General features: G+C 43.3%; 34 non-coding genes across 34 annotated transcripts; 17 read left to right on the top strand and 17 right to left on the bottom strand.

Annotated features, from left to right (window-relative positions):
* Positions 1 to 156: 156 nt before the first annotated feature.
* Trnaq-cug (transfer RNA glutamine (anticodon CUG)) lies at positions 157 to 228 on the top strand. The gene has a single exon. It is a non-coding gene; the product is annotated as a tRNA-Gln (tRNA).
* Positions 229 to 586: 358 nt separating this feature from the next.
* Trnay-gua (transfer RNA tyrosine (anticodon GUA)) lies at positions 587 to 675 on the bottom strand. The gene is given in 2 exon segments: positions 587 to 622; positions 639 to 675. It is a non-coding gene; the product is annotated as a tRNA-Tyr (tRNA).
* Positions 676 to 923: 248 nt separating this feature from the next.
* Positions 924 to 995, top strand: Trnaq-cug (transfer RNA glutamine (anticodon CUG)). The gene has a single exon. It is a non-coding gene; the product is annotated as a tRNA-Gln (tRNA).
* A 358-nt stretch (positions 996 to 1,353) lies between these two features.
* Trnay-gua (transfer RNA tyrosine (anticodon GUA)) lies at positions 1,354 to 1,442 on the bottom strand. The gene is given in 2 exon segments: positions 1,354 to 1,389; positions 1,406 to 1,442. It is a non-coding gene; the product is annotated as a tRNA-Tyr (tRNA).
* A 248-nt stretch (positions 1,443 to 1,690) lies between these two features.
* Positions 1,691 to 1,762, top strand: Trnaq-cug (transfer RNA glutamine (anticodon CUG)). The gene has a single exon. It is a non-coding gene; the product is annotated as a tRNA-Gln (tRNA).
* A 358-nt stretch (positions 1,763 to 2,120) lies between these two features.
* Positions 2,121 to 2,209, bottom strand: Trnay-gua (transfer RNA tyrosine (anticodon GUA)). Its single transcript is given in 2 exon segments — positions 2,121 to 2,156; positions 2,173 to 2,209. It is a non-coding gene; the product is annotated as a tRNA-Tyr (tRNA).
* Positions 2,210 to 2,457: 248 nt separating this feature from the next.
* Positions 2,458 to 2,529, top strand: Trnaq-cug (transfer RNA glutamine (anticodon CUG)). The gene has a single exon. It is a non-coding gene; the product is annotated as a tRNA-Gln (tRNA).
* Positions 2,530 to 2,887: 358 nt separating this feature from the next.
* Positions 2,888 to 2,976, bottom strand: Trnay-gua (transfer RNA tyrosine (anticodon GUA)). The gene is given in 2 exon segments: positions 2,888 to 2,923; positions 2,940 to 2,976. It is a non-coding gene; the product is annotated as a tRNA-Tyr (tRNA).
* Positions 2,977 to 3,224: 248 nt separating this feature from the next.
* On the top strand, positions 3,225 to 3,296 carry Trnaq-cug (transfer RNA glutamine (anticodon CUG)). The gene has a single exon. It is a non-coding gene; the product is annotated as a tRNA-Gln (tRNA).
* A 358-nt stretch (positions 3,297 to 3,654) lies between these two features.
* Positions 3,655 to 3,743, bottom strand: Trnay-gua (transfer RNA tyrosine (anticodon GUA)). The gene is given in 2 exon segments: positions 3,655 to 3,690; positions 3,707 to 3,743. It is a non-coding gene; the product is annotated as a tRNA-Tyr (tRNA).
* A 248-nt stretch (positions 3,744 to 3,991) lies between these two features.
* Trnaq-cug (transfer RNA glutamine (anticodon CUG)) lies at positions 3,992 to 4,063 on the top strand. Its single transcript has one exon. It is a non-coding gene; the product is annotated as a tRNA-Gln (tRNA).
* Positions 4,064 to 4,421: 358 nt separating this feature from the next.
* On the bottom strand, positions 4,422 to 4,510 carry Trnay-gua (transfer RNA tyrosine (anticodon GUA)). The gene is given in 2 exon segments: positions 4,422 to 4,457; positions 4,474 to 4,510. It is a non-coding gene; the product is annotated as a tRNA-Tyr (tRNA).
* A 248-nt stretch (positions 4,511 to 4,758) lies between these two features.
* Trnaq-cug (transfer RNA glutamine (anticodon CUG)) lies at positions 4,759 to 4,830 on the top strand. Its single transcript has one exon. It is a non-coding gene; the product is annotated as a tRNA-Gln (tRNA).
* A 358-nt stretch (positions 4,831 to 5,188) lies between these two features.
* Trnay-gua (transfer RNA tyrosine (anticodon GUA)) lies at positions 5,189 to 5,277 on the bottom strand. Its single transcript is given in 2 exon segments — positions 5,189 to 5,224; positions 5,241 to 5,277. It is a non-coding gene; the product is annotated as a tRNA-Tyr (tRNA).
* Positions 5,278 to 5,525: 248 nt separating this feature from the next.
* Trnaq-cug (transfer RNA glutamine (anticodon CUG)) lies at positions 5,526 to 5,597 on the top strand. The gene has a single exon. It is a non-coding gene; the product is annotated as a tRNA-Gln (tRNA).
* A 358-nt stretch (positions 5,598 to 5,955) lies between these two features.
* Trnay-gua (transfer RNA tyrosine (anticodon GUA)) lies at positions 5,956 to 6,044 on the bottom strand. The gene is given in 2 exon segments: positions 5,956 to 5,991; positions 6,008 to 6,044. It is a non-coding gene; the product is annotated as a tRNA-Tyr (tRNA).
* A 248-nt stretch (positions 6,045 to 6,292) lies between these two features.
* Positions 6,293 to 6,364, top strand: Trnaq-cug (transfer RNA glutamine (anticodon CUG)). The gene has a single exon. It is a non-coding gene; the product is annotated as a tRNA-Gln (tRNA).
* Positions 6,365 to 6,722: 358 nt separating this feature from the next.
* Trnay-gua (transfer RNA tyrosine (anticodon GUA)) lies at positions 6,723 to 6,811 on the bottom strand. The gene is given in 2 exon segments: positions 6,723 to 6,758; positions 6,775 to 6,811. It is a non-coding gene; the product is annotated as a tRNA-Tyr (tRNA).
* A 248-nt stretch (positions 6,812 to 7,059) lies between these two features.
* Positions 7,060 to 7,131, top strand: Trnaq-cug (transfer RNA glutamine (anticodon CUG)). The gene has a single exon. It is a non-coding gene; the product is annotated as a tRNA-Gln (tRNA).
* Positions 7,132 to 7,489: 358 nt separating this feature from the next.
* Trnay-gua (transfer RNA tyrosine (anticodon GUA)) lies at positions 7,490 to 7,578 on the bottom strand. The gene is given in 2 exon segments: positions 7,490 to 7,525; positions 7,542 to 7,578. It is a non-coding gene; the product is annotated as a tRNA-Tyr (tRNA).
* Positions 7,579 to 7,826: 248 nt separating this feature from the next.
* Positions 7,827 to 7,898, top strand: Trnaq-cug (transfer RNA glutamine (anticodon CUG)). The gene has a single exon. It is a non-coding gene; the product is annotated as a tRNA-Gln (tRNA).
* A 358-nt stretch (positions 7,899 to 8,256) lies between these two features.
* Trnay-gua (transfer RNA tyrosine (anticodon GUA)) lies at positions 8,257 to 8,345 on the bottom strand. Its single transcript is given in 2 exon segments — positions 8,257 to 8,292; positions 8,309 to 8,345. It is a non-coding gene; the product is annotated as a tRNA-Tyr (tRNA).
* Positions 8,346 to 8,593: 248 nt separating this feature from the next.
* On the top strand, positions 8,594 to 8,665 carry Trnaq-cug (transfer RNA glutamine (anticodon CUG)). The gene has a single exon. It is a non-coding gene; the product is annotated as a tRNA-Gln (tRNA).
* Positions 8,666 to 9,023: 358 nt separating this feature from the next.
* Trnay-gua (transfer RNA tyrosine (anticodon GUA)) lies at positions 9,024 to 9,112 on the bottom strand. The gene is given in 2 exon segments: positions 9,024 to 9,059; positions 9,076 to 9,112. It is a non-coding gene; the product is annotated as a tRNA-Tyr (tRNA).
* Positions 9,113 to 9,360: 248 nt separating this feature from the next.
* Positions 9,361 to 9,432, top strand: Trnaq-cug (transfer RNA glutamine (anticodon CUG)). Its single transcript has one exon. It is a non-coding gene; the product is annotated as a tRNA-Gln (tRNA).
* Positions 9,433 to 9,790: 358 nt separating this feature from the next.
* On the bottom strand, positions 9,791 to 9,879 carry Trnay-gua (transfer RNA tyrosine (anticodon GUA)). Its single transcript is given in 2 exon segments — positions 9,791 to 9,826; positions 9,843 to 9,879. It is a non-coding gene; the product is annotated as a tRNA-Tyr (tRNA).
* A 247-nt stretch (positions 9,880 to 10,126) lies between these two features.
* Positions 10,127 to 10,198, top strand: Trnaq-cug (transfer RNA glutamine (anticodon CUG)). The gene has a single exon. It is a non-coding gene; the product is annotated as a tRNA-Gln (tRNA).
* A 358-nt stretch (positions 10,199 to 10,556) lies between these two features.
* On the bottom strand, positions 10,557 to 10,645 carry Trnay-gua (transfer RNA tyrosine (anticodon GUA)). Its single transcript is given in 2 exon segments — positions 10,557 to 10,592; positions 10,609 to 10,645. It is a non-coding gene; the product is annotated as a tRNA-Tyr (tRNA).
* A 248-nt stretch (positions 10,646 to 10,893) lies between these two features.
* Trnaq-cug (transfer RNA glutamine (anticodon CUG)) lies at positions 10,894 to 10,965 on the top strand. Its single transcript has one exon. It is a non-coding gene; the product is annotated as a tRNA-Gln (tRNA).
* A 358-nt stretch (positions 10,966 to 11,323) lies between these two features.
* On the bottom strand, positions 11,324 to 11,412 carry Trnay-gua (transfer RNA tyrosine (anticodon GUA)). The gene is given in 2 exon segments: positions 11,324 to 11,359; positions 11,376 to 11,412. It is a non-coding gene; the product is annotated as a tRNA-Tyr (tRNA).
* A 248-nt stretch (positions 11,413 to 11,660) lies between these two features.
* Positions 11,661 to 11,732, top strand: Trnaq-cug (transfer RNA glutamine (anticodon CUG)). Its single transcript has one exon. It is a non-coding gene; the product is annotated as a tRNA-Gln (tRNA).
* Positions 11,733 to 12,091: 359 nt separating this feature from the next.
* On the bottom strand, positions 12,092 to 12,180 carry Trnay-gua (transfer RNA tyrosine (anticodon GUA)). Its single transcript is given in 2 exon segments — positions 12,092 to 12,127; positions 12,144 to 12,180. It is a non-coding gene; the product is annotated as a tRNA-Tyr (tRNA).
* A 248-nt stretch (positions 12,181 to 12,428) lies between these two features.
* On the top strand, positions 12,429 to 12,500 carry Trnaq-cug (transfer RNA glutamine (anticodon CUG)). Its single transcript has one exon. It is a non-coding gene; the product is annotated as a tRNA-Gln (tRNA).
* A 358-nt stretch (positions 12,501 to 12,858) lies between these two features.
* On the bottom strand, positions 12,859 to 12,947 carry Trnay-gua (transfer RNA tyrosine (anticodon GUA)). Its single transcript is given in 2 exon segments — positions 12,859 to 12,894; positions 12,911 to 12,947. It is a non-coding gene; the product is annotated as a tRNA-Tyr (tRNA).
* Between the last annotated feature and the right edge of the window lie 418 nt (positions 12,948 to 13,365).

The raw sequence follows: 13,365 nt of genomic DNA, 5'->3' as shown, positions 1-13,365 counted from the left end.
ACAGGAAATGCAGTCATCGGCTGCAAGTGCAAACATTGCCCAGATTAAGTTTTATAATGCTCGATCGTGTCAATTAGGTTAAAAAATGCAAGTAGGAAGTGTCTGAAGTACGTCAGAACACTGCTAAGTGTATTTACGAGTCCCATTCTCCTGTCTGGTTCCATGGTGTAACGGTTAGCACTCTGGACTCTGAATCCAGCGATCCGAGTTCGAATCTCGGTGGAACCTTCGTTTAGTCTAAATTTTCTGTAATAAGCGTTTCTCGCCGATGAAGTAGCAGCGATAGGCTCAGGGGTGTAGTTTCTACGTTTGTATTAAAAACGAGATGTCTATGAAACGGCTGAATATTGGTACGACTATGTGACCTATATAGCACATTAAACGAGTAATGCCTGTAAGAGCAAGCAATTTTACTATAATTCGAAGAAATATCATTATCCTACGAAGGCTAAGAATCCCATGATTATCAACTAGCTACTAGAAGCTGAGCAAATGAATTTCCTTTAAAATAGGTTTAAAGCATAGGGAGGTTCTGACCGAGTGGGCATGCTCTGGAGCCTCTTTGCTCCTGAGATTAGAAAAACAGTCCTCTGGGCCGGATTTGAACCAGCGACCTATGGATAACTGTGAATCCTCCACTACAGTCCACCGCTCTACCAACTGAGCTACCAGAGGCTCTGCATACTTTCTTATTCGTACTGATTGCTTTACGTCCGTCCCTGTCTTTCGTTTCCACACACTGCTACTCAGCGCTGCCATATAGACGCACAGGAAATGCAGTCATCGGCTGCAAGTGCAAACATTGCCCAGATTAAGTTTTATAATGCTCGATCGTGTCAATTAGGTTAAAAAATGCAAGTAGGAAGTGTCTGAAGTACGTCAGAACACTGCTAAGTGTATTTACGAGTCCCATTCTCCTGTCTGGTTCCATGGTGTAACGGTTAGCACTCTGGACTCTGAATCCAGCGATCCGAGTTCGAATCTCGGTGGAACCTTCGTTTAGTCTAAATTTTCTGTAATAAGCGTTTCTCGCCGATGAAGTAGCAGCGATAGGCTCAGGGGTGTAGTTTCTACGTTTGTATTAAAAACGAGATGTCTATGAAACGGCTGAATATTGGTACGACTATGTGACCTATATAGCACATTAAACGAGTAATGCCTGTAAGAGCAAGCAATTTTACTATAATTCGAAGAAATATCATTATCCTACGAAGGCTAAGAATCCCATGATTATCAACTAGCTACTAGAAGCTGAGCAAATGAATTTCCTTTAAAATAGGTTTAAAACATAGGGAGGTTCTGACCGAGTGGGCATGCTCTGGAGCCTCTTTGCTCCTGAGATTAGAAAAACAGTCCTCTGGGCCGGATTTGAACCAGCGACCTATGGATAACTGTGAATCCTCCACTACAGTCCACCGCTCTACCAACTGAGCTACCAGAGGCTCTGCATACTTTCTTATTCGTACTGATTGCTTTACGTCCGTCCCTGTCTTTCGTTTCCACACACTGCTACTCAGCGCTGCCATATAGACGCACAGGAAATGCAGTCATCGGCTGCAAGTGCAAACATTGCCCAGATTAAGTTTTATAATGCTCGATCGTGTCAATTAGGTTAAAAAATGCAAGTAGGAAGTGTCTGAAGTACGTCAGAACACTGCTAAGTGTATTTACGAGTCCCATTCTCCTGTCTGGTTCCATGGTGTAACGGTTAGCACTCTGGACTCTGAATCCAGCGATCCGAGTTCGAATCTCGGTGGAACCTTCGTTTAGTCTAAATTTTCTGTAATAAGCGTTTCTCGCCGATGAAGTAGCAGCGATAGGCTCAGGGGTGTAGTTTCTACGTTTGTATTAAAAACGAGATGTCTATGAAACGGCTGAATATTGGTACGACTATGTGACCTATATAGCACATTAAACGAGTAATGCCTGTAAGAGCAAGCAATTTTACTATAATTCGAAGAAATATCATTATCCTACGAAGGCTAAGAATCCCATGATTATCAACTAGCTACTAGAAGCTGAGCAAATGAATTTCCTTTAAAATAGGTTTAAAACATAGGGAGGTTCTGACCGAGTGGGCATGCTCTGGAGCCTCTTTGCTCCTGAGATTAGAAAAACAGTCCTCTGGGCCGGATTTGAACCAGCGACCTATGGATAACTGTGAATCCTCCACTACAGTCCACCGCTCTACCAACTGAGCTACCAGAGGCTCTGCATACTTTCTTATTCGTACTGATTGCTTTACGTCCGTCCCTGTCTTTCGTTTCCACACACTGCTACTCAGCGCTGCCATATAGACGCACAGGAAATGCAGTCATCGGCTGCAAGTGCAAACATTGCCCAGATTAAGTTTTATAATGCTCGATCGTGTCAATTAGGTTAAAAAATGCAAGTAGGAAGTGTCTGAAGTACGTCAGAACACTGCTAAGTGTATTTACGAGTCCCATTCTCCTGTCTGGTTCCATGGTGTAACGGTTAGCACTCTGGACTCTGAATCCAGCGATCCGAGTTCGAATCTCGGTGGAACCTTCGTTTAGTCTAAATTTTCTGTAATAAGCGTTTCTCGCCGATGAAGTAGCAGCGATAGGCTCAGGGGTGTAGTTTCTACGTTTGTATTAAAAACGAGATGTCTATGAAACGGCTGAATATTGGTACGACTATGTGACCTATATAGCACATTAAACGAGTAATGCCTGTAAGAGCAAGCAATTTTACTATAATTCGAAGAAATATCATTATCCTACGAAGGCTAAGAATCCCATGATTATCAACTAGCTACTAGAAGCTGAGCAAATGAATTTCCTTTAAAATAGGTTTAAAACATAGGGAGGTTCTGACCGAGTGGGCATGCTCTGGAGCCTCTTTGCTCCTGAGATTAGAAAAACAGTCCTCTGGGCCGGATTTGAACCAGCGACCTATGGATAACTGTGAATCCTCCACTACAGTCCACCGCTCTACCAACTGAGCTACCAGAGGCTCTGCATACTTTCTTATTCGTACTGATTGCTTTACGTCCGTCCCTGTCTTTCGTTTCCACACACTGCTACTCAGCGCTGCCATATAGACGCACAGGAAATGCAGTCATCGGCTGCAAGTGCAAACATTGCCCAGATTAAGTTTTATAATGCTCGATCGTGTCAATTAGGTTAAAAAATGCAAGTAGGAAGTGTCTGAAGTACGTCAGAACACTGCTAAGTGTATTTACGAGTCCCATTCTCCTGTCTGGTTCCATGGTGTAACGGTTAGCACTCTGGACTCTGAATCCAGCGATCCGAGTTCGAATCTCGGTGGAACCTTCGTTTAGTCTAAATTTTCTGTAATAAGCGTTTCTCGCCGATGAAGTAGCAGCGATAGGCTCAGGGGTGTAGTTTCTACGTTTGTATTAAAAACGAGATGTCTATGAAACGGCTGAATATTGGTACGACTATGTGACCTATATAGCACATTAAACGAGTAATGCCTGTAAGAGCAAGCAATTTTACTATAATTCGAAGAAATATCATTATCCTACGAAGGCTAAGAATCCCATGATTATCAACTAGCTACTAGAAGCTGAGCAAATGAATTTCCTTTAAAATAGGTTTAAAACATAGGGAGGTTCTGACCGAGTGGGCATGCTCTGGAGCCTCTTTGCTCCTGAGATTAGAAAAACAGTCCTCTGGGCCGGATTTGAACCAGCGACCTATGGATAACTGTGAATCCTCCACTACAGTCCACCGCTCTACCAACTGAGCTACCAGAGGCTCTGCATACTTTCTTATTCGTACTGATTGCTTTACGTCCGTCCCTGTCTTTCGTTTCCACACACTGCTACTCAGCGCTGCCATATAGACGCACAGGAAATGCAGTCATCGGCTGCAAGTGCAAACATTGCCCAGATTAAGTTTTATAATGCTCGATCGTGTCAATTAGGTTAAAAAATGCAAGTAGGAAGTGTCTGAAGTACGTCAGAACACTGCTAAGTGTATTTACGAGTCCCATTCTCCTGTCTGGTTCCATGGTGTAACGGTTAGCACTCTGGACTCTGAATCCAGCGATCCGAGTTCGAATCTCGGTGGAACCTTCGTTTAGTCTAAATTTTCTGTAATAAGCGTTTCTCGCCGATGAAGTAGCAGCGATAGGCTCAGGGGTGTAGTTTCTACGTTTGTATTAAAAACGAGATGTCTATGAAACGGCTGAATATTGGTACGACTATGTGACCTATATAGCACATTAAACGAGTAATGCCTGTAAGAGCAAGCAATTTTACTATAATTCGAAGAAATATCATTATCCTACGAAGGCTAAGAATCCCATGATTATCAACTAGCTACTAGAAGCTGAGCAAATGAATTTCCTTTAAAATAGGTTTAAAACATAGGGAGGTTCTGACCGAGTGGGCATGCTCTGGAGCCTCTTTGCTCCTGAGATTAGAAAAACAGTCCTCTGGGCCGGATTTGAACCAGCGACCTATGGATAACTGTGAATCCTCCACTACAGTCCACCGCTCTACCAACTGAGCTACCAGAGGCTCTGCATACTTTCTTATTCGTACTGATTGCTTTACGTCCGTCCCTGTCTTTCGTTTCCACACACTGCTACTCAGCGCTGCCATATAGACGCACAGGAAATGCAGTCATCGGCTGCAAGTGCAAACATTGCCCAGATTAAGTTTTATAATGCTCGATCGTGTCAATTAGGTTAAAAAATGCAAGTAGGAAGTGTCTGAAGTACGTCAGAACACTGCTAAGTGTATTTACGAGTCCCATTCTCCTGTCTGGTTCCATGGTGTAACGGTTAGCACTCTGGACTCTGAATCCAGCGATCCGAGTTCGAATCTCGGTGGAACCTTCGTTTAGTCTAAATTTTCTGTAATAAGCGTTTCTCGCCGATGAAGTAGCAGCGATAGGCTCAGGGGTGTAGTTTCTACGTTTGTATTAAAAACGAGATGTCTATGAAACGGCTGAATATTGGTACGACTATGTGACCTATATAGCACATTAAACGAGTAATGCCTGTAAGAGCAAGCAATTTTACTATAATTCGAAGAAATATCATTATCCTACGAAGGCTAAGAATCCCATGATTATCAACTAGCTACTAGAAGCTGAGCAAATGAATTTCCTTTAAAATAGGTTTAAAACATAGGGAGGTTCTGACCGAGTGGGCATGCTCTGGAGCCTCTTTGCTCCTGAGATTAGAAAAACAGTCCTCTGGGCCGGATTTGAACCAGCGACCTATGGATAACTGTGAATCCTCCACTACAGTCCACCGCTCTACCAACTGAGCTACCAGAGGCTCTGCATACTTTCTTATTCGTACTGATTGCTTTACGTCCGTCCCTGTCTTTCGTTTCCACACACTGCTACTCAGCGCTGCCATATAGACGCACAGGAAATGCAGTCATCGGCTGCAAGTGCAAACATTGCCCAGATTAAGTTTTATAATGCTCGATCGTGTCAATTAGGTTAAAAAATGCAAGTAGGAAGTGTCTGAAGTACGTCAGAACACTGCTAAGTGTATTTACGAGTCCCATTCTCCTGTCTGGTTCCATGGTGTAACGGTTAGCACTCTGGACTCTGAATCCAGCGATCCGAGTTCGAATCTCGGTGGAACCTTCGTTTAGTCTAAATTTTCTGTAATAAGCGTTTCTCGCCGATGAAGTAGCAGCGATAGGCTCAGGGGTGTAGTTTCTACGTTTGTATTAAAAACGAGATGTCTATGAAACGGCTGAATATTGGTACGACTATGTGACCTATATAGCACATTAAACGAGTAATGCCTGTAAGAGCAAGCAATTTTACTATAATTCGAAGAAATATCATTATCCTACGAAGGCTAAGAATCCCATGATTATCAACTAGCTACTAGAAGCTGAGCAAATGAATTTCCTTTAAAATAGGTTTAAAACATAGGGAGGTTCTGACCGAGTGGGCATGCTCTGGAGCCTCTTTGCTCCTGAGATTAGAAAAACAGTCCTCTGGGCCGGATTTGAACCAGCGACCTATGGATAACTGTGAATCCTCCACTACAGTCCACCGCTCTACCAACTGAGCTACCAGAGGCTCTGCATACTTTCTTATTCGTACTGATTGCTTTACGTCCGTCCCTGTCTTTCGTTTCCACACACTGCTACTCAGCGCTGCCATATAGACGCACAGGAAATGCAGTCATCGGCTGCAAGTGCAAACATTGCCCAGATTAAGTTTTATAATGCTCGATCGTGTCAATTAGGTTAAAAAATGCAAGTAGGAAGTGTCTGAAGTACGTCAGAACACTGCTAAGTGTATTTACGAGTCCCATTCTCCTGTCTGGTTCCATGGTGTAACGGTTAGCACTCTGGACTCTGAATCCAGCGATCCGAGTTCGAATCTCGGTGGAACCTTCGTTTAGTCTAAATTTTCTGTAATAAGCGTTTCTCGCCGATGAAGTAGCAGCGATAGGCTCAGGGGTGTAGTTTCTACGTTTGTATTAAAAACGAGATGTCTATGAAACGGCTGAATATTGGTACGACTATGTGACCTATATAGCACATTAAACGAGTAATGCCTGTAAGAGCAAGCAATTTTACTATAATTCGAAGAAATATCATTATCCTACGAAGGCTAAGAATCCCATGATTATCAACTAGCTACTAGAAGCTGAGCAAATGAATTTCCTTTAAAATAGGTTTAAAACATAGGGAGGTTCTGACCGAGTGGGCATGCTCTGGAGCCTCTTTGCTCCTGAGATTAGAAAAACAGTCCTCTGGGCCGGATTTGAACCAGCGACCTATGGATAACTGTGAATCCTCCACTACAGTCCACCGCTCTACCAACTGAGCTACCAGAGGCTCTGCATACTTTCTTATTCGTACTGATTGCTTTACGTCCGTCCCTGTCTTTCGTTTCCACACACTGCTACTCAGCGCTGCCATATAGACGCACAGGAAATGCAGTCATCGGCTGCAAGTGCAAACATTGCCCAGATTAAGTTTTATAATGCTCGATCGTGTCAATTAGGTTAAAAAATGCAAGTAGGAAGTGTCTGAAGTACGTCAGAACACTGCTAAGTGTATTTACGAGTCCCATTCTCCTGTCTGGTTCCATGGTGTAACGGTTAGCACTCTGGACTCTGAATCCAGCGATCCGAGTTCGAATCTCGGTGGAACCTTCGTTTAGTCTAAATTTTCTGTAATAAGCGTTTCTCGCCGATGAAGTAGCAGCGATAGGCTCAGGGGTGTAGTTTCTACGTTTGTATTAAAAACGAGATGTCTATGAAACGGCTGAATATTGGTACGACTATGTGACCTATATAGCACATTAAACGAGTAATGCCTGTAAGAGCAAGCAATTTTACTATAATTCGAAGAAATATCATTATCCTACGAAGGCTAAGAATCCCATGATTATCAACTAGCTACTAGAAGCTGAGCAAATGAATTTCCTTTAAAATAGGTTTAAAACATAGGGAGGTTCTGACCGAGTGGGCATGCTCTGGAGCCTCTTTGCTCCTGAGATTAGAAAAACAGTCCTCTGGGCCGGATTTGAACCAGCGACCTATGGATAACTGTGAATCCTCCACTACAGTCCACCGCTCTACCAACTGAGCTACCAGAGGCTCTGCATACTTTCTTATTCGTACTGATTGCTTTACGTCCGTCCCTGTCTTTCGTTTCCACACACTGCTACTCAGCGCTGCCATATAGACGCACAGGAAATGCAGTCATCGGCTGCAAGTGCAAACATTGCCCAGATTAAGTTTTATAATGCTCGATCGTGTCAATTAGGTTAAAAAATGCAAGTAGGAAGTGTCTGAAGTACGTCAGAACACTGCTAAGTGTATTTACGAGTCCCATTCTCCTGTCTGGTTCCATGGTGTAACGGTTAGCACTCTGGACTCTGAATCCAGCGATCCGAGTTCGAATCTCGGTGGAACCTTCGTTTAGTCTAAATTTTCTGTAATAAGCGTTTCTCGCCGATGAAGTAGCAGCGATAGGCTCAGGGGTGTAGTTTCTACGTTTGTATTAAAAACGAGATGTCTATGAAACGGCTGAATATTGGTACGACTATGTGACCTATATAGCACATTAAACGAGTAATGCCTGTAAGAGCAAGCAATTTTACTATAATTCGAAGAAATATCATTATCCTACGAAGGCTAAGAATCCCATGATTATCAACTAGCTACTAGAAGCTGAGCAAATGAATTTCCTTTAAAATAGGTTTAAAACATAGGGAGGTTCTGACCGAGTGGGCATGCTCTGGAGCCTCTTTGCTCCTGAGATTAGAAAAACAGTCCTCTGGGCCGGATTTGAACCAGCGACCTATGGATAACTGTGAATCCTCCACTACAGTCCACCGCTCTACCAACTGAGCTACCAGAGGCTCTGCATACTTTCTTATTCGTACTGATTGCTTTACGTCCGTCCCTGTCTTTCGTTTCCACACACTGCTACTCAGCGCTGCCATATAGACGCACAGGAAATGCAGTCATCGGCTGCAAGTGCAAACATTGCCCAGATTAAGTTTTATAATGCTCGATCGTGTCAATTAGGTTAAAAAATGCAAGTAGGAAGTGTCTGAAGTACGTCAGAACACTGCTAAGTGTATTTACGAGTCCCATTCTCCTGTCTGGTTCCATGGTGTAACGGTTAGCACTCTGGACTCTGAATCCAGCGATCCGAGTTCGAATCTCGGTGGAACCTTCGTTTAGTCTAAATTTTCTGTAATAAGCGTTTCTCGCCGATGAAGTAGCAGCGATAGGCTCAGGGGTGTAGTTTCTACGTTTGTATTAAAAACGAGATGTCTATGAAACGGCTGAATATTGGTACGACTATGTGACCTATATAGCACATTAAACGAGTAATGCCTGTAAGAGCAAGCAATTTTACTATAATTCGAAGAAATATCATTATCCTACGAAGGCTAAGAATCCCATGATTATCAACTAGCTACTAGAAGCTGAGCAAATGAATTTCCTTTAAAATAGGTTTAAAACATAGGGAGGTTCTGACCGAGTGGGCATGCTCTGGAGCCTCTTTGCTCCTGAGATTAGAAAAACAGTCCTCTGGGCCGGATTTGAACCAGCGACCTATGGATAACTGTGAATCCTCCACTACAGTCCACCGCTCTACCAACTGAGCTACCAGAGGCTCTGCATACTTTCTTATTCGTACTGATTGCTTTACGTCCGTCCCTGTCTTTCGTTTCCACACACTGCTACTCAGCGCTGCCATATAGACGCACAGGAAATGCAGTCATCGGCTGCAAGTGCAAACATTGCCCAGATTAAGTTTTATAATGCTCGATCGTGTCAATTAGGTTAAAAAATGCAAGTAGGAAGTGTCTGAAGTACGTCAGAACACTGCTAAGTGTATTTACGAGTCCCATTCTCCTGTCTGGTTCCATGGTGTAACGGTTAGCACTCTGGACTCTGAATCCAGCGATCCGAGTTCGAATCTCGGTGGAACCTTCGTTTAGTCTAAATTTTCTGTAATAAGCGTTTCTCGCCGATGAAGTAGCAGCGATAGGCTCAGGGGTGTAGTTTCTACGTTTGTATTAAAAACGAGATGTCTATGAAACGGCTGAATATTGGTACGACTATGTGACCTATATAGCACATTAAACGAGTAATGCCTGTAAGAGCAAGCAATTTTACTATAATTCGAAGAAATATCATTATCCTACGAAGGCTAAGAATCCCATGATTATCAACTAGCTACTAGAAGCTGAGCAAATGAATTTCCTTTAAAATAGGTTTAAAACATAGGGAGGTTCTGACCGAGTGGGCATGCTCTGGAGCCTCTTTGCTCCTGAGATTAGAAAAACAGTCCTCTGGGCCGGATTTGAACCAGCGACCTATGGATAACTGTGAATCCTCCACTACAGTCCACCGCTCTACCAACTGAGCTACCAGAGGCTCTGCATACTTTCTTATTCGTACTGATTGCTTTACGTCCGTCCCTGTCTTTCGTTTCCACACACTGCTACTCAGCGCTGCCATATAGACGCACAGGAAATGCAGTCATCGGCTGCAAGTGCAAACATTGCCCAGATTAAGTTTTATAATGCTCGATCGTGTCAATTAGGTTAAAAATGCAAGTAGGAAGTGTCTGAAGTACGTCAGAACACTGCTAAGTGTATTTACGAGTCCCATTCTCCTGTCTGGTTCCATGGTGTAACGGTTAGCACTCTGGACTCTGAATCCAGCGATCCGAGTTCGAATCTCGGTGGAACCTTCGTTTAGTCTAAATTTTCTGTAATAAGCGTTTCTCGCCGATGAAGTAGCAGCGATAGGCTCAGGGGTGTAGTTTCTACGTTTGTATTAAAAACGAGATGTCTATGAAACGGCTGAATATTGGTACGACTATGTGACCTATATAGCACATTAAACGAGTAATGCCTGTAAGAGCAAGCAATTTTACTATAATTCGAAGAAATATCATTATCCTACGAAGGCTAAGAATCCCATGATTATCAACTAGCTACTAGAAGCTGAGCAAATGAATTTCCTTTAAAATAGGTTTAAAACATAGGGAGGTTCTGACCGAGTGGGCATGCTCTGGAGCCTCTTTGCTCCTGAGATTAGAAAAACAGTCCTCTGGGCCGGATTTGAACCAGCGACCTATGGATAACTGTGAATCCTCCACTACAGTCCACCGCTCTACCAACTGAGCTACCAGAGGCTCTGCATACTTTCTTATTCGTACTGATTGCTTTACGTCCGTCCCTGTCTTTCGTTTCCACACACTGCTACTCAGCGCTGCCATATAGACGCACAGGAAATGCAGTCATCGGCTGCAAGTGCAAACATTGCCCAGATTAAGTTTTATAATGCTCGATCGTGTCAATTAGGTTAAAAAATGCAAGTAGGAAGTGTCTGAAGTACGTCAGAACACTGCTAAGTGTATTTACGAGTCCCATTCTCCTGTCTGGTTCCATGGTGTAACGGTTAGCACTCTGGACTCTGAATCCAGCGATCCGAGTTCGAATCTCGGTGGAACCTTCGTTTAGTCTAAATTTTCTGTAATAAGCGTTTCTCGCCGATGAAGTAGCAGCGATAGGCTCAGGGGTGTAGTTTCTACGTTTGTATTAAAAACGAGATGTCTATGAAACGGCTGAATATTGGTACGACTATGTGACCTATATAGCACATTAAACGAGTAATGCCTGTAAGAGCAAGCAATTTTACTATAATTCGAAGAAATATCATTATCCTACGAAGGCTAAGAATCCCATGATTATCAACTAGCTACTAGAAGCTGAGCAATGAATTTCCTTTAAAATAGGTTTTAAAACATAGGGAGGTTCTGACCGAGTGGGCATGCTCTGGAGCCTCTTTGCTCCTGAGATTAGAAAAACAGTCCTCTGGGCCGGATTTGAACCAGCGACCTATGGATAACTGTGAATCCTCCACTACAGTCCACCGCTCTACCAACTGAGCTACCAGAGGCTCTGCATACTTTCTTATTCGTACTGATTGCTTTACGTCCGTCCCTGTCTTTCGTTTCCACACACTGCTACTCAGCGCTGCCATATAGACGCACAGGAAATGCAGTCATCGGCTGCAAGTGCAAACATTGCCCAGATTAAGTTTTATAATGCTCGATCGTGTCAATTAGGTTAAAAAATGCAAGTAGGAAGTGTCTGAAGTACGTCAGAACACTGCTAAGTGTATTTACGAGTCCCATTCTCCTGTCTGGTTCCATGGTGTAACGGTTAGCACTCTGGACTCTGAATCCAGCGATCCGAGTTCGAATCTCGGTGGAACCTTCGTTTAGTCTAAATTTTCTGTAATAAGCGTTTCTCGCCGATGAAGTAGCAGCGATAGGCTCAGGGGTGTAGTTTCTACGTTTGTATTAAAAACGAGATGTCTATGAAACGGCTGAATATTGGTACGACTATGTGACCTATATAGGCACATTAAACGAGTAATGCCTGTAAGAGCAAGCAATTTTACTATAATTCGAAGAAATATCATTATCCTACGAAGGCTAAGAATCCCATGATTATCAACTAGCTACTAGAAGCTGAGCAAATGAATTTCCTTTAAAATAGGTTTAAAACATAGGGAGGTTCTGACCGAGTGGGCATGCTCTGGAGCCTCTTTGCTCCTGAGATTAGAAAAACAGTCCTCTGGGCCGGATTTGAACCAGCGACCTATGGATAACTGTGAATCCTCCACTACAGTCCACCGCTCTACCAACTGAGCTACCAGAGGCTCTGCATACTTTCTTATTCGTACTGATTGCTTTACGTCCGTCCCTGTCTTTCGTTTCCACACACTGCTACTCAGCGCTGCCATATAGACGCACAGGAAATGCAGTCATCGGCTGCAAGTGCAAACATTGCCCAGATTAAGTTTTATAATGCTCGATCGTGTCAATTAGGTTAAAAAATGCAAGTAGGAAGTGTCTGAAGTACGTCAGAACACTGCTAAGTGTATTTACGAGTCCCATTCTCCTGTCTGGTTCCATGGTGTAACGGTTAGCACTCTGGACTCTGAATCCAGCGATCCGAGTTCGAATCTCGGTGGAACCTTCGTTTAGTCTAAATTTTCTGTAATAAGCGTTTCTCGCCGATGAAGTAGCAGCGATAGGCTCAGGGGTGTAGTTTCTACGTTTGTATTAAAAACGAGATGTCTATGAAACGGCTGAATATTGGTACGACTATGTGACCTATATAGCACATTAAACGAGTAATGCCTGTAAGAGCAAGCAATTTTACTATAATTCGAAGAAATATCATTATCCTACGAAGGCTAAGAATCCCATGATTATCAACTAGCTACTAGAAGCTGAGCAAATGAATTTCCTTTAAAATAGGTTTAAAACATAGGGAGGTTCTGACCGAGTGGGCATGCTCTGGAGCCTCTTTGCTCCTGAGATTAGAAAAACAGTCCTCTGGGCCGGATTTGAACCAGCGACCTATGGATAACTGTGAATCCTCCACTACAGTCCACCGCTCTACCAACTGAGCTACCAGAGGCTCTGCATACTTTCTTATTCGTACTGATTGCTTTACGTCCGTCCCTGTCTTTCGTTTCCACACACTGCTACTCAGCGCTGCCATATAGACGCACAGGAAATGCAGTCATCGGCTGCAAGTGCAAACATTGCCCAGATTAAGTTTATAATGCTCGATCGTGTCAATTAGGTTAAAAAATGCAAGTAGGAAGTGTCTGAAGTACGTCAGAACACTGCTAAGTGTATTTACGAGTCCCATTCTCCTGTCTGGTTCCATGGTGTAACGGTTAGCACTCTGGACTCTGAATCCAGCGATCCGAGTTCGAATCTCGGTGGAACCTTCGTTTAGTCTAAATTTTCTGTAATAAGCGTTTCTCGCCGATGAAGTAGCAGCGATAGGCTCAGGGGTGTAGTTTCTACGTTTGTATTAAAAACGAGAT

The sequence above is a fragment of the Schistocerca serialis genome, chromosome 2, assembly GCF_023864345.2.
Source record: "Schistocerca serialis cubense isolate TAMUIC-IGC-003099 chromosome 2, iqSchSeri2.2, whole genome shotgun sequence".
Lineage (NCBI taxonomy): Eukaryota > Metazoa > Arthropoda > Insecta > Orthoptera > Acrididae > Schistocerca > Schistocerca serialis.
Note: the sequence above shows the minus strand (reverse complement) of the source record. Positions and strands in the feature narration are given on the sequence as shown.